Source organism: Camelus bactrianus, chromosome 32 (genome assembly GCF_048773025.1).
Source record: "Camelus bactrianus isolate YW-2024 breed Bactrian camel chromosome 32, ASM4877302v1, whole genome shotgun sequence".
NCBI lineage: Eukaryota > Metazoa > Chordata > Mammalia > Artiodactyla > Camelidae > Camelus > Camelus bactrianus.
In genome coordinates, this window is record NC_133570.1 from 9,578,053 (window position 1) to 9,605,366 (window position 27,314).

The window sequence follows — 27,314 nt, forward strand, 5'->3', positions numbered from 1 at the left end:
TTCTGCCGGGGCATGATAAGTAACTGGCACCTGCCTGCGATGAGGGTCCGTGAGATTGACAATGAGGGTGATGGTAACCTCTATAAAGGTGGGTCACATATTGGGCATCTAGTATGTGCTTTATCCTCTTGTAAGCATTTCACATTTATTATCTCACTTAATCTTTACAATAACCTAAAGAAATAGGTGGTCTAACTTTCCCCATTTGCAGATGAGGATATCAAGAGTCAGTCATTTCCCCAAGTCACACTGGGGCTGGCAAGTGCTGGAGCTGGGATCCTCCCAGATCTGCGGCTCTCACCCTCATACTCTCAGCCTCAATGCGTCACACTCCCTTCCCATCCCCCTCTGCTCCCTCTCAGAAATCCTTATTAAAATGGAAGTGACATCAGAGCAACAACCTTGAATTTATTCTAATGTAAGACAAAGGGTGAATTATTTAAAGCTATTTGTAACTTATTAAGGTTGAAAACTGTTTCTTTAGGATACTCATGTTCAAATAATTACATTTATTTTCAATTTATTTTTCAATTTTCAGTTTCTGCAACAGAACCCCATTGCAGAATACTAGCACGTTTTTAAAAATATTGTTAATATTTTGTTGATCTCTCCCATCCTTCTACGTGTTTGTGTATGTGTGTGTACAATTGCTCATGATCATATTACTCGCATAGATTTTTCTCTTTTTTCACTTAGCATTGTATCAGAACACTTCCATGTTATTTATTATTATGCTTCTTAATCTTCACTTTAAACGACTGCGTAATATTCCATCGAGTAGATATGTTATAATTTCCTTTATCACTCCCTTGTTGTTAGGCACCTGGAATTTTCCCATATTTTGCACTGAGGTGGTGGTAGCAGAACTTTACGTGAGTAAAAGTGGAATGGACAACCTTACTGTGTCAGAAAGGTAGATGACTATACTTTTATAGAACCAAAAATGGATTTATGATAAGCCTTTGCATAGCTGGAAAATCCAACTAACCAGAAGTCTGTATTTTCCTTATTTTCAAGGTTTTATTGTTAAAAACTTTCAAATTTGGTCATGGGTGCCATGAGGCTATTGACAGCATGCTACATGATAAGTCTCCTTTTTACTATCTTGATTATTTATAGTAATAAAAGTGACAGCCATCTACTGGATGATAAATAAATGCAAAAATATGTAATAGTCTTTTTGTTCTCACTAGGTTTCAGTATGCCAATTCCTCCCAAAGCCTTTCAGGAATAAAACTCAGAAGTAAAGTTTGTCATGTATTTACATTTTCCTTTATTTTTTAATTAAAAAGAATTTGGGGGAGGGAGGTAATTAGGTTTACTTATTTATTTATTTTTAGAGGTACTGGGGACTGAATCCAGGACCCTGTGCGTGCTAAGCATGCATTCTACCTTTTGAGCTATTCCCTCCCCAGCTATAATTTCCTTAATGTATGAATATAGTTAAGATTTTCACCAATACTTTTCCAAAAAGAAGGCTTCATTTCTGATAATATGGTGGGCTAGGTTATCTGGACTGAACTTCCTACTGAAAACAGCTGAAAATACTGGATAAAAGTACCCAGTGGGGAGGTATAGCTCAGTGGTAGAGTGCCTGCTTAGCATGCTCAAGGTCCTGGGTTCATTCCCCAGCACCTCCATTAAAAAGCAAATAAATAAAACTAATTACCTCCCCTCCCTAAAAATAATTTTAAAAATAAAATTAAAAAAAATTTAAAGTATTTTCTTTGTGGAAAAAGAAGTTACAAACAAGGAAAGATGGAAGGCTAGCACGAACTCTGTGCTACTGGATTAGAATTGGAGATATCAGTATGAACCTGTGGTTTTTAATATATATACAAATGGACAGAATGAGAAATAATTTAGATGTCTGTTACATGTGTTAGCATATATACACTTATTTCCTGCTCTGTCTTCTGAGAGGGCCTAAATGTAATGACATCCTAGTGCTCACATCTTGGTTTCTAAACACCAATCTCTGACAAATGAAGCTAAGCTCTTTGGAGAAATGGCTCATTCCAGGGTTGGGGAAGGAAAAATTCAAGATGAGCCTGGAACATCTTGCGATACCAGAGAGAAAGTACATGCTCAAAAAAAAAAAAAAAAAAATGGCAGTATACTGAATGGACACAGGAATCAACCTGAAGGAGCTCCCAGTGGCGAAGGCTGGGACCATTTGATCAATAAAACAAATAACGATAGTAGTGAATTATAATGCATAGAATAAGATAAATACTCTTGAGCCCACAGTGATAAATAACTGGACAAATTAATTAATGGGGGGAAAAGAGACAGCTCTTCCTGACAGAAGAATTCCAATTAAAAAAATGTAGAAGGAATGATGGAAACAGAAGATCACCATTAGGCAAGCATCACAGTCATAACAGTTGCAGGCAAGAGCCAGAGGATGGGTGCTAACAAATGGGGGCAAAAGTTTGATGAGAAACAGGATATTTACATAGTCTCAAAGGCTATCTCCCCATAAGACTTACTAACTACAAAGAGGAAAAGAGTAACTTCACAGTGGAGAGACCTGGCAGATTCCACCTTTGCCAAGCGATGAAAGTTAGTGCCACCAGTAAAAACTGTGTCCTCAACGCGGCACACTGAGAAGGGCACAGCTGCACTTCTGGGCTATTGTCACAGAACTGCACATGATACATGTCTTAAGGAAGAACGAAGTGTACAGCTGCGTGACCCTGAGGAAATTATACAACCACTGCACCTCAGTTTCCTCATCGAAAAAACGGTGATTAAAAGAGCTACCTTAACAGTTATGCCAGCATTAAAATTCGATAACATGATAAAATGTTTAGCACAGACTAAATACATAGTATGTTATAGCTATTATTGTTGTTTACGATCAAGTGAAAACTCTAAATAGAATGCTGACATTTGTTCAAAGGGAAAGACGCAATTTGAAGGCTGAAACCTCCAAGACTCTCTGGTTCTCTCCCCTGATCTGGCAGCTGACGAAACTAACGTGTGAGCGAAAGTAAGTGTCCTGTCTCAGCTCACCTAAGCTGCTGAGTGCTCGACTCTCACTTTCTGTGTCTTTCCATTTTACTACCATTTTTCCCTTTTAGACAAAAACAAATAGCCACGAACGGGATGATTTTGGGGGATGACAAAACTCACCCCCTGGAATGAGGAAAGTCTGACGCCACTAGCCATGTGTATTACTCATGGGAGGGAGTGCCTGTTTATGTGAGATATGTGAAAAGCGGTCCTTTGACATTTAGGAGGTGCACGCCCACTAGATAGAGGCCATGTCTAATTTTGTTTTATTTCAACTAGCTTTAAAGTTGGAGCACAGTAAGTTTTATTACCATCTGTTTAATCGTTGTCACAAACGTAATCCCTCAGTATCAAAGACCAGTAACTCTGACAGCACAGGCTTTTTAATTGAAAAAGAAAAAAAGGACAAATGTTAATCTGCTCTTGTTTCTGGAGGAGGACCATTATTTTATTTCAGATTCCTACTTCCAGTTAAATAAAAAACATTTCAGAAGAAGTCAGAGAGAGTAGATTTTTTAATTTTTATTTTTAAATGTTCTATGAGGACTCATACAATAAGATCGGCCCCAGATACTGCCAGTATACTGTATTCACAATCAGAGCTTTTGATTCAGTTGGTCTTTTTTTTTTTTTCTAAACCAAAATGACACAGTCCTCTGCGTTAACTTGGTGGCCTGGCACTTCCCACTGATTCCAACACGGATGGAACACTTGCTTTCTATGCCTTTAATTGAGGCTACAGAGATGAGTAAGACTCAGTTCCTGTGGGAAAACTGTCTTCCACACTCAAGCTCTGAAAAGAACATGGTCTTTCTTCTCCACCAGCTACTGCATCGTGTAACGTCAGGCAAAACCGCACAACCATTTGTGCCTTAGTTTCCTCACTTGTAAGAGGACAGAGTGGGAGCCACCTCACAAGGCTGTCGTGAGGATGAAATAAATTAAGCCACGTAAAGTGCGTAGGAGGGTGTCTGGTACACAGCAAGCTCTGTATGTACCGCTGCTGCCCTGCTGCTGTCGTCATCCTCATCACTTTTTGTGCTAGTTCTAACAACCCAGACTGACAATCTGATGGTTAAGTCATCAGGCACAGAAAAGCCTAGAAGATTAAATGTAAAAGAGGGCAGATCTTAAAGAGCCTAAGAAGACGCAGCACAGAGGTTGAGGCAGAGATCGACAGCCCTTCCCTGGGGCAGAGCTGCAGACAATGTGGGCACTCTCTTCTGTCCACGGATGGTGGCGTGGTGATAACAGAAGCCCTGAGCGGTCTCGGTGGGTAAACAGGGGAGTGGACATGGAAATGCAGACAAGCTAAAAGAATTACGATCTGCAAAACTGAGGAACTGCACTGTCTACAAGAACACGTCTATCTTGGAACAGGCCTCCCTGTTCCCTCGGGGTTGGAAAATACTGTGAGCGCTGCTGACTTCCCAGAATGCGAAATGTTTCTGCTTTAAAAAGATTACATGGAGATACTTGGAAAAGAAACTGAGAACCTTCTCATAATAAACAGGAAGGCTGAGAGGGAAGATAGATACTCTGAATGGCATTCTACTTGACAAATGTTACCTTAGGTCTGTGGTGGGAATGGGCTGAAGTAAACACTTAGGGGGTCTTCACTGGGAGACAAACAGCGTCATAGTGACACACTCGGGGTTCCCTCAGAAAAAATGACTGTCATGTCTAATCCTAATCAAGAAAGTTCTAGTATTTTTAATGCTTTTTACTGCTTTTGGTCACTTGGCTCACTAGGGTGGACTCATTGAGACCTTAAAAGAAGGTTAAAAAGTATCAAATGTTCCTGTGTGGAGCTGGGGAAGGGTTAAGGAAAACTTACTTTCCAAACTAGTGGTCGCTTTCTTCTTCCCAGCACCATAAAAACAAAACTATTAACCAACTTACGCCTTCTTCTTTTCCCCCTGAACGTGCCTCTATGATTTTGCTTATGGTGTGCTCCCTTTTGGGAATCTTTCTCCTTGAAAATTTTCACCTGATAAACCCTTCATCTTAACAGCCCGGTTCAGAGGTGACCCCTAGGTTGCTCTTACTGTCTCCTAGGGTAAGATGACTACATCATTTTCAGCCCTGAAATACTCTGCTTTGGGTATTACACACTCTAGTGTGTTTCTGTGCTTATCACACAGTCTGCTCTGTTCATTTGTTCACATGTCTGTTTTTTTCTCTCATACTGTGAAGGACTTAAGGACAGGAATTGTATCTCATATTCATCTTTGCCTAAAAATGTACACCACACACAGCAGGTACTCAAATGTTCAGTGTATGAGATAAAATCTGAACACTTTGCGTGAATACTTCTTGAGATAGTCAACCTGAGACTGCAGAAAACAGAAGTGGGATTAAGCTAAACCCCAGGAGTGTCCCTTTAGCAAAGTTCCAACAGGATCATCAGGTAATTAATGAGATAATTCCCTTTGATTTAAATAGCCTATCCCCAGAAAAGGGCACTAGTTCCTCCTACAGGTCATCACCATGACTCGAGCGGATTTACTCCTGCTTTGATGTAAATTACCCATGACTGATCTGCGGATTTGCAGCTTGGTGCTTCTACCTGTACCTTCACTATGCTTTTGCGTGTGGAGTCTTACACACTCAGAACCCACAACTTCCTTCCCTGTGCCTTCTATAAACCTCACAGAACCCCCTTCTTTTATAAGGTCCTTATTGTTGGAGTGGAAATAGATTTAGGTGAAACCCTTTTTGGAGCTTGTCATTAAATAGGCACCCCCAAAAGTAAATGTGGGAGTAGGCTTTAAATTCAGATTGCTTTTATCCCAGAAGTGAGGCTCGTGTTCTGTTGGTTTGGGTTGAATGCAGCAAAATGAATCTGAGGGAAACGAAGATAATGAATATTCATTAAGCATTTTCTACGTCCAAGCACTGCTCCAGGTAATACAAGGTATTTCATTTTATCTTAACAATGCGATGGGATACGTCCTGTTAGCCCATTTAATTGGTGAAGAAAGTGAAGCTGAAAGAGATTAAGTCACACTGAGGTCACTTAACTAGCAAATGATAGAGCTACTATTCAAACGCAGGTTTGATCCAAAAGCCAATGAAAATGCCACCACACAACCACACCCAAGGGACAAGACTCCTCATGCTCACCTCTGGTTAGGTATAGCAGCAAAAACCAGACATCCAGTGGGCACTTGAGTGTTTCAAGACCACCTCTGGAATTCCTCTCCAGCTCTGCCCTCCTCTCTGACTTCAGGCTCCTCTGTCTAACTGCCTACCCCGCACGCCTCAAACTCAACGTGTAGGAAAACCGACCTCCTGACCCTAGAACCTCTACCCAAACGTGCTTCTTCTGCGTCTTCCCATCCTCAGGGGGTGGCAATTCCACTCCTAGGAGTTTCAGGCTCAGACACAGGAATTATCCCAGACTCCTTTTTTCCCCCCTCTACCCATATCTGGTCCATCTACAAATCCTATGGGCTGTACCTTTGAAATTTACCTCTGAGGGTTGTTATGAGCATGAATGAGTTGATATTTATAAACAGTTAGAACAGTGCCTGGCATGTATAATAAGCACTCTGAGTATTTATGAAGCAAAAGGAATAGCCAGCATCCCACCGCCACTCTCCATCCCCACTCTCCCCACCTAGTTCCGGCCAGCTTCAGCGCTCACTGGGACTACTGACAGCACTAAGTCATCACCTAAGTGGTCTCCCTGCTTCCAGCCTTGCCCTCCTACAGCCTACTCGCCAAGCAGCAGAGCAATCCTTTGAAAACCCAAGTCATATCAGGTCACTGCTCAAAACCATGTAGACCTTTTCCATCTTGCACAGAATAAAACAAAATAAAGCCCTTCTGGCTTCCAAGGCTCTATAAGACTCCTTCCTCCATCGACCTTCATCTCGGAGCTCTTCTTCCATCCACTGCCCCCTCTTTGTTCTACTCATCCTGGCCTTCCTGCTGTCCTCAGCCCCACCAAGCTCACTCTCCATCACGATCTGTGCCTCTGCCGTCCCTCTTCCTGGAACGCCCTTCCCTGAGGTATTCCCAAGGCCTGTTCCTTCACACATCAGGTCTCTTCCCGATGCCACCTCATCAGAGGGGCCTCCTTTGTTCACCTGGTCCCCGCCTGTGTCAATCTCTAGTCCCTCACTATTTGGTTCTAATGTAGAGCACTTATGGCACCCGACACTTAGCGCTTTGTTAATGGAGTTAATTGCCTCTCTCTCTGCCCTGATGTCAGTTCCAAAAGGGCCGGGCCTTAGTTTCATTTGCCCATGTTTCATAACCCCAGTATGCAAAACTACGCATGCAGTAGACAAGGTAGTTGAATACAGGGAGAACATGTATATAATCACTCGTTGTAAACTTACAGTTGTCTGTAATATACTCCTAAAATGTTACAGAGAACAAAACAAATTCGATAAAATGCCCATATTACAGAACAAGTTCAGTTTTCAGCAGGAAAATTTTATTTTTAGATCTTAAGGATTTTATTTTTAAATTTTTTCTTTCATTTTAGTAAAACTGACAGAAGACAAGTCAAGCCAATTTTACCTCTGCACCTAATTACTTATCAATAGTCACAAAAATATCTATAAATTAGATATAAAGGCTTTTCCCTGCTCAGATTTACCTTATCTGTTATGTCCATTTTGCAAAAAATGTTCAAACAGAATTCAAGCATAATGATATTTCCTTATAGAGGAAAGTCCACGGCAAGATTTTTTTCTTAAAAATATCTCCTACTAAATGTTCAAACATGGAAATGGGAACTAGCAGGGTTTAGATTTTGGAGACAGCAGCTAAGTGGTTGGGTAATCTCCCAGTGGGACATTCTACCAGCAAATTTGGGCATTCGTTGTTGAAAAAACTCCTCACGTCTTGCCTCACTAAGATTATATACTATCGGATGGTTGTCATGGAAATAGCAGTGATGCTGACAAGGATAAGCCCCAGAGGGTTTACTACTGGGTACAGAATTATTTTCTGTGAAGTCACTGGGGAAGCAACACAGATATGTGGGGATCAAAAGCTGGAAGGACTTAAGTGGGGGAAGGCAGGGGTGCCCAAACTCTTCCTCCAAATCAGAGTCTATCCATCCCTGACCCTTCTAATACCTACAGCTTGATCACCTAAGTTCTGAGTCTCTTTAAATCCTACATCCTCCGCAGAGCCTTCCCTAATAAACCTGAGCTCTCAGTCTCTCGATTCTTATTTTAAAAAATGGCCATCATATCATAATTTAATTATCTAAGGATGGTGTCCTGAGTGGTTCCCCAGCTGCAAGCTGAAATACAGGGTTCCTGAGTGCTCACCCTGCACCAGAGCTAAGCTCACGTGACTTACTTCCTTCAGTCCTCATAATGATACCTGTTGAGCAGGTATTATTAACCCACTACTTAGATGTGGAAACTCAACCTTGGAGAGGATAAGTGACTTTCCCAATATAACCAGTTATTTCCCCCAATCACTAGTGTTTGACTGTAGACTCCTCAAGAAAAGGGTGGCTCACCTCTTGCCACATCTCCAGTATTCAGAAAGGGCTTGGTTTACAATGGGCAATCAGTTGACAAAAAATCGCTTAAAGAAAAATCAACAATAAAAAAAGAAACAAAAGAATTACATTTGATGTAATCAAGTAGGAAGGCAGAGTCTGCTGGTGTTTTTTTTTTTTTTTTTTTTTTTTTTTGGTTTAAGAAATCAAATATACTGAAAGACCTCTAACAATGTCCATTTTCTATTTTGAAAAAAAAAATTAAAGCTATAACTATGGGGGGATGGGTGTAGCTCAGTGGTACAGCACATGCTTAGCATGAATGAGTTCTGGGTTCAATCCCCAGTACCTCCACTTAAAAAAAAAAAGGCTTTAACTGTGAACATACTGGTGTTTGGTCATGATCAGTTCTGAGGTATGTTGCAAGTCATTTGTTACTACGAACAAAGTAATGAAGTAAATATTTCATTACTTTAAAAAGTTTCAATAGTAACAAATGCAAAAGGTTCAGTTGCTACATTTCCTTGAATGGGAGAGAAAAGGTATAGTGAGAGCTAGCCCTCTGAGCAAACTGAACAAGTGTCTTGATGGAAAAAAGGTTAACCACTGGCTTAAGGAAGAAGCACTGGGGCAGGGATGACCTGTCACCAGATTCCATTCCTAACTGGGTGAACACAGCGATTCATGTAAGCAATCTGCTCTCTGTCCTCAGGCCTCCAAACACATGGGACAACTCTACCCACAGCCAGACCACCCCTCAGGAGCAATTAGATGTTACTTTGTGTTCTGAGTTGGCATCTGTTCTATTTTCTTGTTCCTCCAAGGATGGCGAGGGAGCAAGAGGAGCTTAGCACTTCTGGAAACTGGTTACTGGCTTTGTGAAAATGACACCAGTAAGCTTTGATTCAGATGTCTCCTTCTGAGAAAAATGGAAGGTCAAAGGATGACTCTCTTTTTAAAAATTCAGATTAAAAAACAGAAATGTATTATGTAAATAAACCAGGCTACAAATAAATGGCTTTATGACTGTAAACAAAGTAAGGCGTTCCCAAGTTAATATGCACTTCTCAGGAAGAGTTAAGAGATTAAAAGCATATCTCACTCTCTCAGCTGTTAAGCACTATTCTATTTAAACTTTCTTCTGTTTCCTTTCTGTCAGTCAACTCCCATGTCTATCTGGGATGCCATGATGGAAATTATTAACTGCAACCTTATAAGCCTGAAAATTCTTGGGAGCAGGGAAGCTTAAAAAGATAGAAATGAAAATATGGGCACATTCAGAAAGAGGCTCATTTAAACGTCAGAATAGTAATCCAAACCAAAAAGAATCCAAATAACCTGTCACCTCAGACCTCTTAGGTGGAAGAGAAAGTGCTCTATAAATCAAAATGATCATTCATTAATAAACCTAGCATACTAAGGAAGAGCAAAAGTACAAAAGGCAACAATTGCAAATAGTGTGGCAACCCAATACTATTTCAACATACAATTATTGAATATCTACCATAGGCGAGGCGAAATGTGAGGCATTGATTAAGATGCAGCCCTGCATTCAAGGAGGGACCTGGAACAGGTAAATGAACAAACTGGGGATCACATTTGCTAAAGTGAAAACAGTAACACAGAGGTACATCTATTAAAATATTGGGAGGTGGGGGGTATAGCTCAGTGGTAGAGCATGTGCTTGGCATGCACTAGGTCCTGGGTTCAATCCCCAGTGTCTCTGTTAAATAAATAAACTTAATTACCTCCCCCCCTCCATTAAAAAACATAAAAAACAAAACAAATAAGACATTGCATTGATAGAGCTTAAGTTCTAGAAAGTGAATCCTTGAATAAAGCACACTGAATCAATGTCTTTATTTATACATTTTATCATGGTTAATTAATATTTCTATATAATGAGAAGCAATAGTTCTAAGCTTTCCAGCAAATCAGCCATAATTACTATACAAACACAAATAAAAAAAAAATAATAAAAAGCCCCAAATGAACGGGCATTAGGCAGCATGAAAGAAATACATTTCCAGATGAACTTCAGAAAAAAACAGGACTGACACTCCCAGTACAAGGAAATTGCTTACTGATTCTATAGTTTGCTTCCACATTGTACACAGTGTAGCTAGTTTACACTACAGAAGAATTAAATGAGAATAATGTCTATCCTTCTGACTGTGGAGTAAATTCATACAAATCCTGAAATCATCTTCCATGGTTACACCTTCTGATCCATTAATTTTACTGCTAGGAATCTATCCTCAGAAATAATCAGAGAAGCTATCAAAGCTTTAGGTACCCAGCAATTCTGTGTGTATATCCTACAGAAACATGTGTTTATGTCAACCAAAATAGATGTCCAAGACTGTTTACAACAGCATTGTTTGCTAACAGCTAAAACCTATAAGCAGCCATTACTAGTACAGGGCACGTTATATATTCACACAATGGAATACAATACACCAAGGCAAATGAATTACCTAAGCTACATGTGTCAACATGGATGAACTATATAAAAACAAAACGTTAAGCAAAAGAAGTCAGACACAAAATAATTCACACTGTATGATTCCATTTACACAGAAGTCCAAAACGAAACAGTATTACTTATGGATACATACTTAGCAAGTAAAACTCACTATAAAGTAAAGGACTGATTACCATAAAAGTCTGGATAGTAGTTCCTCTGGAAGAAGGGGGTTGTGCTCGTGGAGGGGCTTCTAAGACCCTCAGTTAAGCCATGCTGACTCCTGACCACCAGCAATGGTGAGATAATAAATAAAAAGTTTGCTGATCCCTCCATCCTTGAAAGAAATTAGCATGTGAAGCTAAATTCCAGTTAAGGAGTTTCTTGGATGATCTTATATGCATAAAGTCATATGTCATGGCCTCTCTAGGGGTCAACTGCCTAGCACCAGAAGCTTCTGGGTAAGTCCAGCACTCACCCAGGGGAAGGAGACCCACTACCAGACTGCAGCTCTCAAACTCCTTAGTGTTTAGCTAATTTTAGTATCACAATTTTCATTAAAAATAAGTCCAGTCATGCCTTGACTGTATTCTGCATGTTCCCAAACCTGTACTCATTAAAGGACAATTCTTGGTTTGTCATTTCTACAGACAGCAGATCTTATCCTTTATATCTGAAGTCTTCCTAATTTCATTTTTTAGAGATAAAGTATAATTTATATCAGTCTAAAACTAATACTGGTTCATTTTCTAAGATCAGAACACTAAGTTACATGGACCAAACAATATAACTCTAGTAAACAACAGGAAGTTACATGTGAAAGACACGCTATTTTCATCAAAATGCTCAATGACCACAAAAGACGAGAAACTGTGTTCCAGTATTTGCTGGGGGTGAAAACAGAATCTTTCAGAAGTTAGTGCCTGAGAACTCCACAGATTACTTGTCTTGTTAAAAGTGGGAAAACACAACTGAATAATGGAGGATCTCACATCATCATCATAAGTGTACATCTTTGAAAAATTATGCTCTACACTGGAATTTGACACAACTTTGTAAAATGATTATAAATCAATAAAAATGTTAAAAAAAAAAAAAAGTAAGTGCACATCTTCCAGCCAGAAATGCTTGACCTGAACCCATGAAGTTTTAATATAAAACGCCCAGTTAATAAGAAATGCCAGGGAACAGAAGAATGAGCTAAACGGCACCATGAAGAGGCAACCAGACAAATTCAGAAGCTGGAACTTCCTACAAGACAGTTGGCCCGGTTTTTCCAGCATGTCAATGAAAAACGGGAATTGTACTAGAATAAATAACACATAAGGGGCCAGACGTAACGCAACAGACATAACGCAGGGTCCTGGACTGGATCCTGATTTGCAAACCAAGACTAAAGGGAATCTTTGGTGGTCAACTGGGGAAATTTGAATATGGGTTTGAAATGAGAATAACAGAAAATTACTGGAGTAAAAAGGTAGAGGCCACTAATTTAAAAAGCAGGTTACAAAACAGTATATGCAGCATATGATATAATTTTAGTTTTAAAAAAATCATACAGGTATTTACACCTCATCAGGAAAACAGAGCAGATCATTACTACCAGTCCCTTCCTTGGGCTTAGCTATTCCCTTAATGAGGGCTTGAAATTCTAATCATGGAGCTACATTAACGATAATCTACATTTCCTCTCCTTGTTTCAAGCTCAGCCTACTGGGTATACAGCTATTATTTGCAAGGGTATGTTCTATTTCTCAAGTAGCTTAAGAAATATTAATTCAAAAGAAGGTTACTATGTATCAGCAACAAAAAAATTCTGTGGTCAAAAAAGTTTGAGGCACACTGGCTCAAATAGGTTTCTTTAAGACTTAACAAAAACTTTCAGTGTACTAATATACACTGCAAATCTCTGAGAAAGGAATATAATATTAAATGTTTCCTGGACTGCCTTGATCCTGAGATACATTTTCTTGGTATTGATGCTATAATGGTACATTTTGAGGGAAAGCTACTGTAAACACTTTGGAAAATTTTAAATAGATCTACATTTCAATTCAGGGTCCCTCTGATGGCAAACGCGTTAAAAATAAAAAAGAACACTTAGTTATAATAATGACAATGTTAGAAACTGTGTTCTACAGAATGAAGCTGGGAGCTCTTTGCCCTGTCTACTGAAGGGAAAAAACAAAACAGTGCTAACCTTTAGGTAAAATTACAGCTACCGCAATTCAGAGCACAGAGCAGAATACTGCCCTGGGGCTTCCATGGCACAATCTGTTCATACCTGTTATGATATTAACTTATCTACCCTTAAATGACTTAGAGCAGATCCACTTTGGGCCTCTGACCACAGCATTAAGAGCCATGATTCTAAGGCCTCACATCTCCAGATCAGGGCCGATGTGTGCTTAGGACGCCCTGTTAGGGCCTCTTCACTGGCTTCTCGGCTTGTGACCCCTTTTTACCAGCCTTTGTCCTAAGTCAGCTGGCCGCCCTCTGACTTGACTCCTCGGTGGCCTGTAACTATGGGATCTGAACAGCTAGGTTCCTGGCCAGTCTTGTCGCACTGCTGTCCATTTCATAAAACAGCACATTTGCTTGCTATTTTCAGTATCCGTCTTTCAACGGGGGGGGGGGGGGCAGTGCTCAGATAGGTGACTGACAATGGACCTTTGAAACATTTGGTAAAGCTAATGAAACAGAAGTGTCTGAAAGGTAGAGAGCAAAACACAGAATTAGAGATGCATTCTCATTAATTAAAACTCTAGTGAAAATGAGGCTTGGGGACACTACCAATCTGGTATTCCTAGTAAAGCCGCAGTTCCAGATATTGATAGAGCCACATTCCGGTTCCAGACCCTTGACCAAGTTGACAGTCATGACCCCCGTGGTCAGACACCACAAGAAAAACAGCCACTTGAACAGCTAGCCTTCCAAAACAGCCAATTTCCTGGATGAACTGAGTCAGTAACAGCTTATTGGTAACGGTAAGGCGGAGTGACACTGATACCCACCAATGCCTCTATTAAAACTCTGTCCCATTTGGGAACACGACTGTCAACATTTTAGTGCTTCTGAACCTGGACCTTCCTGCTGTTCGCCTATCTTTACTATAATTGCAAATTAAGAGTAAACAGATCCATTATTTAGGAATGATGGTGTTAAGTGATGTTAGCCTCTGTCTCGGAAGAAAATAACTAAACTAGTCCTACGGGGACCAAAGATATTTTGGATACTTACTACACTATGCCCAAGAGAAAATTCGGGGGCATAAATTGTTCCACAAGGAACGTCGTATTTTCAACAATGCCTGAGGAATGCAAATTGGATTTTTAAAGATCTCTAAGAAGTCTGAGGAAAAAGAGCCATGATAGAACGCAGAAGGTGACAACAGTATGACAGGTGGTGCAGGCAAGACCTAGCCTGTAATAATCAGCAATGCTGAGCATGTTTTCATGTGGCGATTGGCTGTGACATGGAGTAAGCAGGGCCAGGGTGTTTGCTTAGCTGGGGCTTGTGCCCAGGCGGTCATGGAGGTCCCGGCAGCCGCTAGAGCAGATCTCTCTCCACCCTGCCTCAGGGGCAAGGCAGTATCTGGGGTCTTCACAAGTGGAGTCAAGCCTTCCCGCTCCTCTCCTGTTAGTCCCAGCGAGCCTCCAACCAGCCCAGGGGGCTCGTCTCCCCGCGTAGGTCCCCAGGACTGGGGGGCCCAACCTGTGGCTCTCACTGCTCATTCCCCAGGGCAGGTGTCTACCCATGTATTCTCCCTGCTGCTCTGAGTCCCCTCCCAGGGGCACAGGTCCTAACCCAACAGCTTTCCTTCCCTTCCTACCCGAGTACGTGTGTATCTTTCTTAAAGCCTTGGTCATATTGGAGTCCTTCTGCCAGTTTCCAGTTAGTTTCCAGTGAGAATTGTTCCACCTATTTAAGGATTTTTGGTGTGCCTGTGGGGGAAGGTGAGCTCCACGTCCTGTTACTCTGCCATCTTGATCACTTTTTCTTCCCCAACATACCTTTTAAGGCTAATTTGTTCAAATTAGGATCCACACACGGCATTTGGCTCTTACGACACAAGTCTCTTTTAATCTTGAATAAATTCCCACTCTGTATCTTTCAGTTTTCTATGAAATTGAAGAGACCCAGCCAGTCCACTTTCTGGATTTGTCTAACTGACTCCTTATAAAATCAATTAACCTGTTCCTCTAACCTAGGGTTGGCCTCTTTTCTCTAAGGTCCAGAAAGCAAATATTTTAGGCTTTGTGGGCCACATCCTATCTCTGTCACATATTCTCTTTTGTTTCTTGGTTTATTTTTATTTTGTTCTAACAGTTCTTTAAAAATGTAAAAACTATTCTTAGCTCAAGGGCTATTGGCTGGATTTGGCCTGAGGGCTAGAATTTGCTCCTGCTCAAACCCCTGTATTTTCCCTAAACTGAAAGTCAATCTAAAAGCCTTGAATAGAATCAGATTAAACAGTTTTCACAGAACGCTTCACAGGTGGTTCTGTTTACCTCGTGCTGCATCCCAACAAGAAACACATCATGCCTGGTTAGCCCACTTCCGGTGATGCCGAGATAGGTCCCTGAGCTGAGTCACCCCCTCTGCTGTAAAGCTGCATTTTTCTCCTTGAAATAACCAAATAATCTGTGGGGTGATACTTCCAGTTTCCCTTTTACCTTTCACCTAAAGATTTTTATCACCTGTGCACGATTTTTGCCTGAATCAGCTATCTTATCAGGATCTGAAATGGTGACTCCCTAATTATACCATTACTGCTACAAATAGAGTCGGCATTCTCCCATAAAGAAGAGCACACCCTCACTGCCTAGAGTTAGTCAGTTACCTGTAAAAAAAAAAAAAAAAACCCCAAAACCAAAAAGAAAAGTTGCTCCTGGAAAAATGCTCAATTATTCCCTTTCATCAGTATTTAGAGTAAGGAGTCGTTATTAGGGTAATTTTTAAGGGGGAGGGTATAGCTCAAGTGGTAGAGCACATGCTTAGCACACACAAGGTCCTGGGTTCTAATCCCCAGTCCCTCCTCTAAAAGTAAATAAACCTAATTACCTCCCCCCACCTGCCAAAATAAAATAACTAAATAATACAATAATAAATTTAAAAAAATTTAGAGTAATTTTTAACAGACAACTGTGGAGTGGGGAGAATCTTCTCTTTTCTGAGGATCATTATGGACCCATGGAATTTTACATATTCATGTGTATCAACCGCAGCTATTATTCTGCCTAACACGCCAACTGTCTCAACTTTAACCAGCAGGAGTCCCTTCCAACTGCCTTCTGAGTCCTTTTGACACAACTCCGTTCGCTTGTTTGCTTGAATCTCAAGTACACACGTAATTATTCCATTCGATTTTTAACGCTTTCTTGCTTCTAGCACAAAATGATGTCTCAGGCTCACTCTGTTAAGTTTCTACACCAGGCTTGGAATTAGACGTTTCTCCCAGGAGCCCCGGTTCCTTTTAGTGGGGAATGATACTTAGGAAGTAAAATCTGTGCGTTAGGGATACTCATTGCTACCAATATTTCATTGCTTCTAGGCCCTCTGCAGACAGAGCTGGGGGGAAAAATTCATGATGAACTGCACTTGTCTTATATGTTCTGATTTGGGCTTGTCTATCTATCTTAACCTTTTGGATTCATTATTTTTATATTGACCTCTTGGCCTCATTATTCTTCACAGCTGTCCCTCATATCCATCCTCTTTTTATACCACACTTGCTGTAACTACTAAAGCATCTTGTTAAATACTGGGGTGCTACTATTTTTGTCCCTGGGTTGTACAATATTGCATGACTTTTACCATGAATCTCATTAAACAAAAATGAAGGGATACTGCCATTAAAATAATGTGTATCAACCCTTACCTGCTGACCACTCATTTTATAATGCCACATCTGTTATTTACCTATGAGAATAGTCAGATTAATTTGAAAAAGAACTCAAATTTTGTTTTCCATACCATCATCAAATTTTATAACCCTTTGAGCATTAGGGCACTGTGATTGGCACTGGAGACACAAACAAGTCAAGGCCGGCTATAGCATGAGTTGCAGCACTACACACAACACAGCTTTCTAAGCCAGGAAGTACGCTAAGGACTTTATAAACAGTTCCCACTCCAAACAACCCTGCAAGGAGTACAGTATGATTCTGGTTGTGTTTTTAATAATCCCTATTTTTTTTCCACATGAGAAAAATGTGCAACTGCAAATTCTCTGAACCTCAATCAACACAGCTAGTCATCAACAGAACCAAAATAAACCCAGGTTCTTCCAGCACCAAAACCTGACTCCATCTCACTGTGCCACACACTGCCTCCTAGAAGGAGTGATGATGGAAGAAATGTGCCCTGACTTCAGCAAAGCTTAAGGTTTTTGCTTTCATTCCACACAACCTCCTTTCAGACACCGACTGTGCCACTTGGGTGGGAGAAACGCTTCTCTGAGAGGTTCCTCCAATGGCTTGGTGTCATTCTAATAGGGTATTCCAGAGACTCCATTTTACTCAATGCTTTTACTGATGAAAGAATTAAGATACTTGTAACACTGGCTGCTGATACTAAAGTAGGCAAGAACAGCTGTTAGAATAGTAATTCTCCCTCTTGGCCACAGATTATAAACACCTGCTTGGCTTTTAAAGAGTCCTGATGTGAAGGTCACATCCCAGAGCAGTTCATCATCCCAGGAATCAGTATTCAGTGCAAAGGCCGCCCAGGTGATTCTTAGGTGTGCTCAGGGATGAGAATTACTGCTTTAGAAGACATGAATAACATTTGCTAAGCGACTTTGGTAAATTGAGGATGGGGAAGAGAAGAAGGTTCCAATCCAAAAAAAGGTGAAGCCAAATGAAATGGGTAGATAGAAACAGCATTTTGAAGTCAGTAAGGAGTAAGTATGGAGAGGTGTTTCCAAGAATCCATACAGTTTCCATTCCAAGGCAGTCTGAACAGAGGAGAGCCTGCTTCAGGTAACTTAGAAACCTGTATGGCTTCAAAGCCCATACTCTCAAGTCACGAATTGAGTGCCTATTATGGGCCAAATGCATTTGTTTCTAAACAACTTTATGAGGTAGGTCTCTATTTTACAGAAGATGTATAAAAAGATAGCTTATATTTATTTCTAAAAAAAAGTCATCTGGACCAGTAGCTCCCAACCCTTGGATCCTTGGGGGACACTTAATTGCTATCATAAGAGTGTACATTTATGTACACACTTAAGCACTGCCTACAGACAAATCCATCATGTCATTAAATGCTGGTTTGATTATACAATATAAATCCTTCCAGAACTATTACTAAATCCCTAAAGTAATTTTTATTCTTTAATCAACCTGCAGATACTAAAATAACATCTAGTAACATGTGAGAGTATACAATATATTTTTTCAATATTAAAAAGGGGTTCCTCTTGTGTTGAAACTAGAACTCTCAGACATTGCTGGTGGGAATGTAAAATGATACAAGCCTCTTTGGAAAGCAGTTTGGCAGTTTCTTAAAAAGTTACACAGAGATATACCAAACAGCAATTCCACTCAAGAGAAATGAAACATGTCCACACAAAGGCTTCTACATGAATCAAGTTCATGTTCACAGCAGCATTATTCATAACAATAGAAAACTAGAAACAATCTAAATGCCCATCAACTGGTGAATGGATGAACCAAATACACTACATCCACACAACAGAATATTATTCAGCAATAAAAAAGAACTACTGATATGTGCTACAGTGTAAGTGGACCTCGTGAACATTACGCTAAATGAAAGAAGCCAGACACAAAAAACCTACCTGTTGTCTGATTCTATTTATATAAAATATCCAGGAAAGGTAAATCAATACAGATCGAAAGCAGATCAGTGTTTGCCTGGGGCTGAGGGTGAGGGGAAGGCATAGACTGCAAAAGGACACAAGGGAACTTGGGTGGGGGGAGCTACAAAAATGTTCTAAAACTAGATCACAGTGATGGTGGCACAATTCTATAAATTTGCTAAAAATAACTGAATTTGTACACTTACAATGGGCGAATTTTATAAAGGGTAAATTATACCTCAATAAGGCTGTTCAAAAATAACATAGATGGTCACTGGGTAAGATTTTTAAAAGAGGGAGTCATCACACCAAAAGACCAGTGATACAGACCATAGTGAAGGAATTCAGCAAGAGTAAGTGTACATTATAGGAAGTAAAATATTAATTTTCTGGGTGGGTAAAACTTTTGGTAAATGGTTGTATTTATACAACCTATACACCTGAAGTACAAAACTGAGTAATATACGCTTATTTGACTTGTAAATGCCGTCTTACACTCACCCTATTTCAGACAAGGTGCTCAGTCCTCTGTAGGAGGTGCCCTAGTGTGCAGCTCTTGACTCAACAGTCAAGGGCATGAATTAACCATAACAGATGGCAGAATGTAAGTGACAAAAGAAAGGTACTAAAGTGCTCCTGATGATCAGTAGAAGGAGAGGTGAAAACAGGTGGGGAAAGTACAGCAGAGGCCCCACGAAGGAAGTGGCCTTTGGGCCTGGGGAAAATTCCAACAAGTGGCAACAGGAAAAGACCATGTGAGGTAGGAAAGCACAAGGCATTCTCAGGAAAGACGCTCATCTGGGTGAAGCATAGGGCCCAAACAGAGAGACAGTGGCAGATAAGGCTGGAAATGTGCTAGGTCCACCGAGTACAGGGCTTTGAATGCCACACCAAGGAGCTTCAACTTGGTCGGCAAAGGGGAGTCCCCCTGAAGACAATGAGTTGTTCAGAACTTCCACGGAAGAAGGAAATCTGACAATGGGAAAAAATGAAGGGGCAGAGCATAAAGGCAGGGAGATACGTGGGTGCTTACTGCAGAAAGTTCAGACAGCCTCAACAAGGGATGTGGTGGTGCAAAGAGAAAGGAGGGGGCAGACTCTGCCTCTCTGGTCCTCGGAAGGAGGGGCGGTTCATGCTGAATTACAGCTCATCTCTGGAGGGCTTCTGCTTCATCAGTTTCCTTAATGCTCTTAGGATCTGTCTGTCCCTTCCAGTTAAAGTCCACAACTGACAACTTTGGCAGTTTGTGTTTCAGAAGACACATTTTTTTCATTCATTTTGTTTTTTCCCCAATAAAAGGATTCTATTTGGCAAATAAATCCCTTTCACTTTAAAGAAGTGTTGTTACATGTTACATTTCTGCCAGTTCTTAAATAGGATGTTAATTTTGAAAAGACTGGCATCAATCCTCTGCTATGTTCAACTTCAATCTAGTTTTTGAGGGATAAGTCAAATATTTAAATAGACTGCAGTGCTTTGAGTTGACTTTATTTATTTATTTATTATTTATTTTTGAGTTGACTTTAAATATGCTCTTCACAGAGCTCCAGTTAAACACTAAAGTTCCTCTTTAACATATATTATAAAAAAGCCAGCTTTTTAAGTCTACAGACTGCATAAAGCAAAACACTACTGCTTAGGTAGAGAATTGTTTTTACTGCAAAGATTTTAAGCTCTGTTTTTTTTTGTTTGTTTGTTTTTTTACAGACTTTTTATAACACACATGTTCATAAACCACAGCTTTACTTGCTCTGTGACCTTAGATGAGTCACATCCTCTTAAGGTCTTAGTTGTTTCCTCAACTGTGAGATCAAAGAGTCAGACGGTAAAAGGTATGTAACATGGGTTAAGCCTGACCTTCAAAATTCTACTGTGAAGGGGATTCTCACCATCTTAAACCGTTATGTTAGAAACCTAAAGTCAAATTGATAATGACCTACTCTTTCGGTCTTCAGAACAAATCAATAAGCCTTTTCTGGATGCTGCCGTGTGTGGCACTCCACTCAGCATTGTTGGGATAAAAATCAGTTAAAGACACAGTCCCTGCCTCCATACTGTCTAAAGCCCAGCAGAAGAGCAATCATCACCACGCGGGATATTAAATGGCAATGAAACTTATACCTCAGGCTTTATCATTTAGATAAACTGAGTTTGACAAAGAGCATCCCCAGATGTCCCTAACCTTTGAGGACAAAGTCAAAGATAATGCTTATATTCCATGGGCAGCCCTCCCTACAGGAGGCTGGATGCAGGTCTGTGTGGAGCATGATGAGCTGGACGTAGCACAGCAGGTCTCTATTCACAGTTAATAATTTGTCCGCTTTACTTCTGTGAAATAATTACGCAATAAAGACCTTCAGTGGTGGAGTATATCCAAGATTCAGTTAACACCTCGTTTCCTTAATTTATATAACAGAAAACATGGAATTGATATCTGTTACTTAGATCTTATCATTAATAGAGAGGGAAAGCCATATGCTAAAATACCTCTGACATCATAGTTACGTCTTGCCTGTACTGTGAGCCTAACCACAACAGTGTCACAGGAGAAGGAGTAACTGGTATCCATAGCAACATCACCAGACTGGGACCATGTAAAAAGCTGTTACCTAGCAACTGATGACGAGAGGTGTGTGTAAGGGGAATTCTTCCACTTCTGCAAATGATAAACATACAGCACTGAATGAGACTAATAATACCAGGGCAGTGTGGAAAATCTGACTTATCTGTAGAGAGTTAGGAATGTCAGGCTTGTAAAATCTTAGTACTACGCTGCATAATTTTAAACAGGAAAAGCACATAAACACCTCCTCACTGCCTACGCCGTCAGTAGTGTGCAGGGAAAGTACCTTCCACGCCATGACTGGAATGGAAAGCAAATTTCGTTGTGGCACCAGTCATCTCAACCTCTATTTCTCATTACACTGAAGCAATGAATTACCGTGAGAGGAGAAACCACCCCTGGTCTCAGAGAAGGATGGAACTGTTCTGCATGTAAAGAAGGCAGCATTACAAAGCTACCAGACTCCCAATATACCACATAATGTGAGAATGTCTCCCTTAAGATTTTCTTTTTCATTAGAGATCACGTATATGTATATGAACACTTGGAGTAAAAGAACCATCCAGTTCAATCCCCTTGTTTTACTGACACAGAAACTGAGACCCAGAATGAGGATTTATTTTAGGTCAGAAAGTTAGTGGCAGAGCGTGCACTAGAACTGAGGTCTTCTGTCTTCCAGGCCAGTTCTTTCCATTAAAATATGATGCCATTTCCCCCCCTCATGTTTAAACAGGAATGTCTTTTGGACTTTATGGGAATGAGAAACAAGCCACTGAGATCTTAGGACTAATCTGTTGTAACAGTTAGTGTTATCCTACCTAATATAAACATCAATGTGTCTATCCTAAGGCAATCTGAAAAACATCCTTTTTTTTTTTTTTTCATTCTGGGAATTCTGGATCAGATTATAGCTTCAAAGGAATTTGACCAAATCTGTGATTACTGGAGACATTACCTGAATACAAGAAGACCAACAGCTTCTCTATTTGGAGCAAAATGGTATAATACATGTACAAAAAGGTGGTCCTGCCACAACTTTGTCTGCTATCCTACTCAGAACTGGTGGGATGTCAGCAATCCGCCACTCCGACTCCTTCGGAAAACTGAAGCCCAGAAGAGGAAAGCCCAGGGCTGTCTCTACAGATGCCGCTACGGGTGAGACTGGCCAGCTGTTCGCCAGTCCACGTCTCCCTGGGCACAGAGCTGGCCTAGGCGTCCCAGCCTCCGCTGCAGCTGAGTCATGACCAGTCAATGAGTGGAAGCCACTCACACAATTTCCAGGCATGGCTCCCAGAAAACCTCCAGGCTCCTTCCCTTCTGCTGTGACCTTGGAAGCCACCTGTTGAATGTGGAGGAGTCATAAGATGGAAGGAGACGGCTGGACAACTGAATCACTGCCTAAACTGAGAGCCCCTCGCCAGTCAGGTATACCAGTTTTTATCTCCTCTGCTAAGTTACTAAGATTTAGGGATTTATCTGTTACAGAAACTTGGGTATTAATTAATAAAACTACAACTAGGGTTACCCCTCTACAAATAGTGAATACTACTCCTTTGGGTTTTTTCTTAATCAGTATCACATTATTTACTCCCAAAGAGAGGCTTGTTTTATTTGTCAGTAAGAGCCCCACTTGGAGTAGCAAAGGACTAGGACTGCAGACCCAGCAAATCACTTCACTTTCCTGGGCCTCCTTAACTGCTTATTAACAGATCAGTGATTTATAAATCATTTCTTAATACACAGTTGAAAAACTTTTTTTTTCCAAATAAAATATTAAGCAGAACTTCAATATATGAAACATAAAAATGCTCAGGTTGAAATGGAACTGGGGAAGGGGACTGGAATCCGCTAGCTTAATGCCCCTTTCAGCTCTTCCCTGTAACTATTCTGAGGCCCCCCTTGGAGACCTATGGCTCCTCAGCCTGTAGTCTGAGAACCGCAGATCTGGCTTCCCAGCTTATGTAGGGGTCTTCCCACCCCATATGCTTTTCTGTGTGTAATCTGATGAGAAGCCTCAATAAACAGATGCAGATAAAGGTTATCTTTTTATCAATATTAAATTTTTATAAATTTAAATGTGTAAGATTTACAAACTCATTAAAAATAATCAGGCTTTTTAAAAACAATTTGAAATTGGAGGATGAGGATAATAGTGGCAGCTCTGTATTAATGTATTTGTGGATTTAGCTTGATTTTTGTTTTACACAGCTCATCTTACAGCAGCATAATACTCTAGTTAACAGAGATGGTACAAAGGCAAGGGAAGCTGGCAGCGCAACCTGAGGCCCCAGTGGTCTATCACCTGTTTAATGAGGCATTCATCTCAAAGAGTGCATGATACGTATTTTGGTAATGGTTCTTCAAAGTGTTACAAATTTTAAAAAATATAGTCAAATTTGCAGAACCTCTGAAAAGCAAACATTTTCCAAACATTTTCTAGTCTGATCCAGCTAGACTAGAAGTTCCTTTTCAGTTCTAAAAATTATACGACAGCATTGGGTCATTGTCCTGGACTCCAATGGAGAAGATGCTATCAGGGTCAAAACATTACCTGCTACAAGGTGGAGGGGGAGGTATAAATTAGGAGTCTGGGACTGGCAAATACAAACCACCATATATAAAACAGACAAAAAACAAGGTCCTACTGTATAGCACAGGGAACAGCATTCAATAGCTTGTAATAACGTATAATGAAAAAGAATATGAAAAATTATATATATATATATGTATATATGTATATAACTGAATCACTATGCCGGACACCAGAAATGAACACAACATTGCAAACCAACAATACTTCAATTTTTAAAAAATTAACCTGCTTTTCTGCTGATTATGTTTACTCACTGAATACAGATTTTTTTTTCAAGGCAACAATATTTAGGGAGCAGGATATGGCTTACTCAACATAGGTAACAAAAGAGTGCACAGCTTGCAGCCAACTTTTTTTTTTTTCTCTGCCAGTAAATGCCAGCCATCTACCACCTGCAATCCATTTGCCAGGTACAAAACTTAGAGGCCTCACCATACACCAGGCAGAGGCAACACATTTAACTGTTTTCCACTCCAACACAATACACTAAGCTGTCTATAGGGACTGAGGGAATCCAGATTTTAATGTAAAAAAAAAAAAAAAAAAAAAGCTGACTGCCATTGTATTAAGGCAAACCTAGCAGCATTAAGAAGATCTACTCCCACAGTGAGTCATCTGAAGCTTGGGCCTTGCAACCTCCCAAATTTAGACTTAATATGCTAGAACCTCAGGCACTCCTCTTTTGAGAAAGATAATCAGAACTAGATACAATTGTAGCTTAACACAACCAGCCTGAGGACTCCTGAATCAGGCATGACTCTCTCCGGGTAAATAACTAAGAACAGGCTCAAATAACCAAGACATGAATCTACCAATAAAAACACCCATATGCTGAAAAAGCAAGCAATTACCACCCTAATGTGTTTAACCTACTAATTAGCAGCAATAGCACCAATCTGGAAAAAGTTGGAAACACCATCTTCATAGAGGAGAGCTCCTATATGCAGAGCCCCTTTTCTCTTCTAGCTGAAGGGAGCCTCTCAGCAAATCCTCCTCAGCCCTTGCAGCACACCCTTGACAGAACAAACAGAAACGGCTAAAAAAAAGTGAACCCCAAACCTTTGGATTCGTTTTCCTCAGTGACTCTTAAGTTATGAGGCAGCCAACACAGTGACACCCAGCAAATATCAACTAAAAAAACAAGCCAACGAGATGGAAATACTCTGTGAGATTTTTGTTTCTGACGGACTAGTCGGTCCTTGAAAATGGTCAAAAACCAATCTTGAAGCCAATGGTTAACCCATAACCAGTGCAAAGCCTTGCGCAGTGTCACTAAATCTCTGACACTCGGTTTCCACATTGGACAAATAGAGGGTAATTACCACCACCTCTGTCACAGAGTGGTGATGACATCAGAGGAGGTCCTATATGAGTCCTTTGGAAATTTAAATTCCTGTTACTTGGTTGGGAAATAACCTTGTTTTCAAAATGTCTTTCAAGGATAAGCTGACTGAACCCTGCCATGTCTTTTTTTCTACAACAACACAGCACCTATACATGAAACAGACTTTAAGAATAAGATCAATAAAATACAGGCCTCCCCCCACCCCAAAAGGAACAAAAGCCCATCCGGCAATTAAAACTACTTTTGATGAGCAGCTGTTGTGGTTCACTGTAAGGTGTTCTAGAAACAAGGATGGCTCTGTGTCACCAGCGAAAAGTGTTATGTTATTTATGTACCAGGAGGATTCTCACAAAACCTCCACGTTAAGCTTCCCATCTCCTTCGTCTTAGGCAACAAGTGTGGCCCATGTCTCTCCTCTCCTCTTCCTGAAAGTCAGGCCCACTGTATCCTTTCCACTTTTCATGTAGTTAGGAGGGTAAGTGTTTAACACGCCTTATGAAACCCCACTGTCAAAAACATCGTGGTATCACTTTCTAAATTGGAAATACATGTTCTCCAAATACATCAGTTTGAGTCTCACAGAATCTTAGAAGCTAGACAAGAATTTAGAGGGTGTTTTGCCCAACTGAGCCAATGAACGGGGATAAAGGCATTCCCACAATGTATACTAGGTGCCATGGAATAAATCTGACTCAATTCCTGGGAAGGCCAATTTTAAACAAATATTTTTGAGTATAAATTTGACCACCAAACAAAGCATTTGTACATGCCAGTACGTGCTGGGGACACTTCAGATTTTTCTGCTCTCATGTTAGAGAATCAATGTTTGACAAGATGCAGAAATTTCATCTACGCGATAAGGATATGATAATTATCATGGTGGCTACTATTTGTTGAGCACCGACTTATGCTAGACATTGTGCTTAGAGCTTTACATACTCATGTAGTCCTCATAACACCATCAGACAATAGTAAAACGTAACTGTTTCCATTACACAGTGGAGGAAATCAAGATTTTAAAAAAGTGAGAAAACTTTCCCTTGTTCACCCAGCTAGTGAATAACAGAGTTGGTGTGTGGTCCCAGGGCTGTCTGGGCTTCGAAGTCGGTGACCTTAATTGCTGCCTCAGAAATCTGAAACTGAGGCACAGGAATCCTAATAAGTCTAGAACTGGAAGATCCTTAATTAAGTCACATATCTTTCTGTCCCAAGTTTTCCCAGCTATAAAATTAGAGCAATATGTATCCCTTCGTTCATCATAATGAGGATCCGAAAGCTCATGGGATACCTATGCTCAGAGCATCCTATTTTAGAGCTGAAAAGAACCTTGGTCACACAAACACTTGCAGATGAATGCTTACGGCAGCCTTATTCATAATACCCAAATGTCCATCAACTAATGAATCAATAAGCAAAATGTGTTATAGCCATACAATGGAATACTCTTCAGCCATAAAAATGAATATATGCTACAATGTGGATGAACCTGGAAAACATTATGCTAAGAGAAAGAAGCCAGCCACAAAAGGTCATGGATGTGTGGTTCCATTTACATGAAACGTCTAGAAAAGACAAATCCATAGAGACAGAGAGTAGATCAGTGGTTGCCAAGGGTCATGGCGGGGGTAGCGGGGCAGGAGGAATGGGGAGTGACCGGGTGTAGGCTTTCTTTTTGGGGCGTGTGAAATGTTCTGTAATGAGTGGTGATGGTCACACAATTCTGTGAATATACTAAAACCCACTAAATTGTACACTTTAAAAATGGGAATGCTATGGCATATGAATTCTATCTCAATAGAGCAGTTATTTAAAAACAAAACCAAAAAAACTTTGTGGCCATAGAAGCAAAGGGAATACATTTAAAAATACTTTGGACAAAAGTGTCACAGAAATATCACACTACATTTTAGATGTTATACATTTCATGCTTATAAAGACACACTGCAGGAAAAGCATGGCCTTCTGCTGCTCCTGCTGGTTACAGGAGAATCTTAATTCACTTCAAAGTACTCAGCTCCTCTAATTCCTGAATA

At 40.4% G+C, this 27,314-nt stretch overlaps 1 protein-coding gene and 1 non-coding gene across 6 annotated transcripts in view; one reads left to right on the forward strand and one right to left on the reverse strand.

The window, feature by feature from the left end:
• The window catches only part of BICDL1 (BICD family like cargo adaptor 1), a 66,541-nt gene that overhangs the window by 29,043 nt on the left and 10,184 nt on the right, over positions 1-27,314 (reverse strand). The gene's annotated exons all lie outside the window — the stretch shown is intronic.
• On the forward strand, positions 10,146-10,217 carry TRNAA-GGC (transfer RNA alanine (anticodon GGC)). The gene has a single exon. It is a non-coding gene; the product is annotated as a tRNA-Ala (tRNA).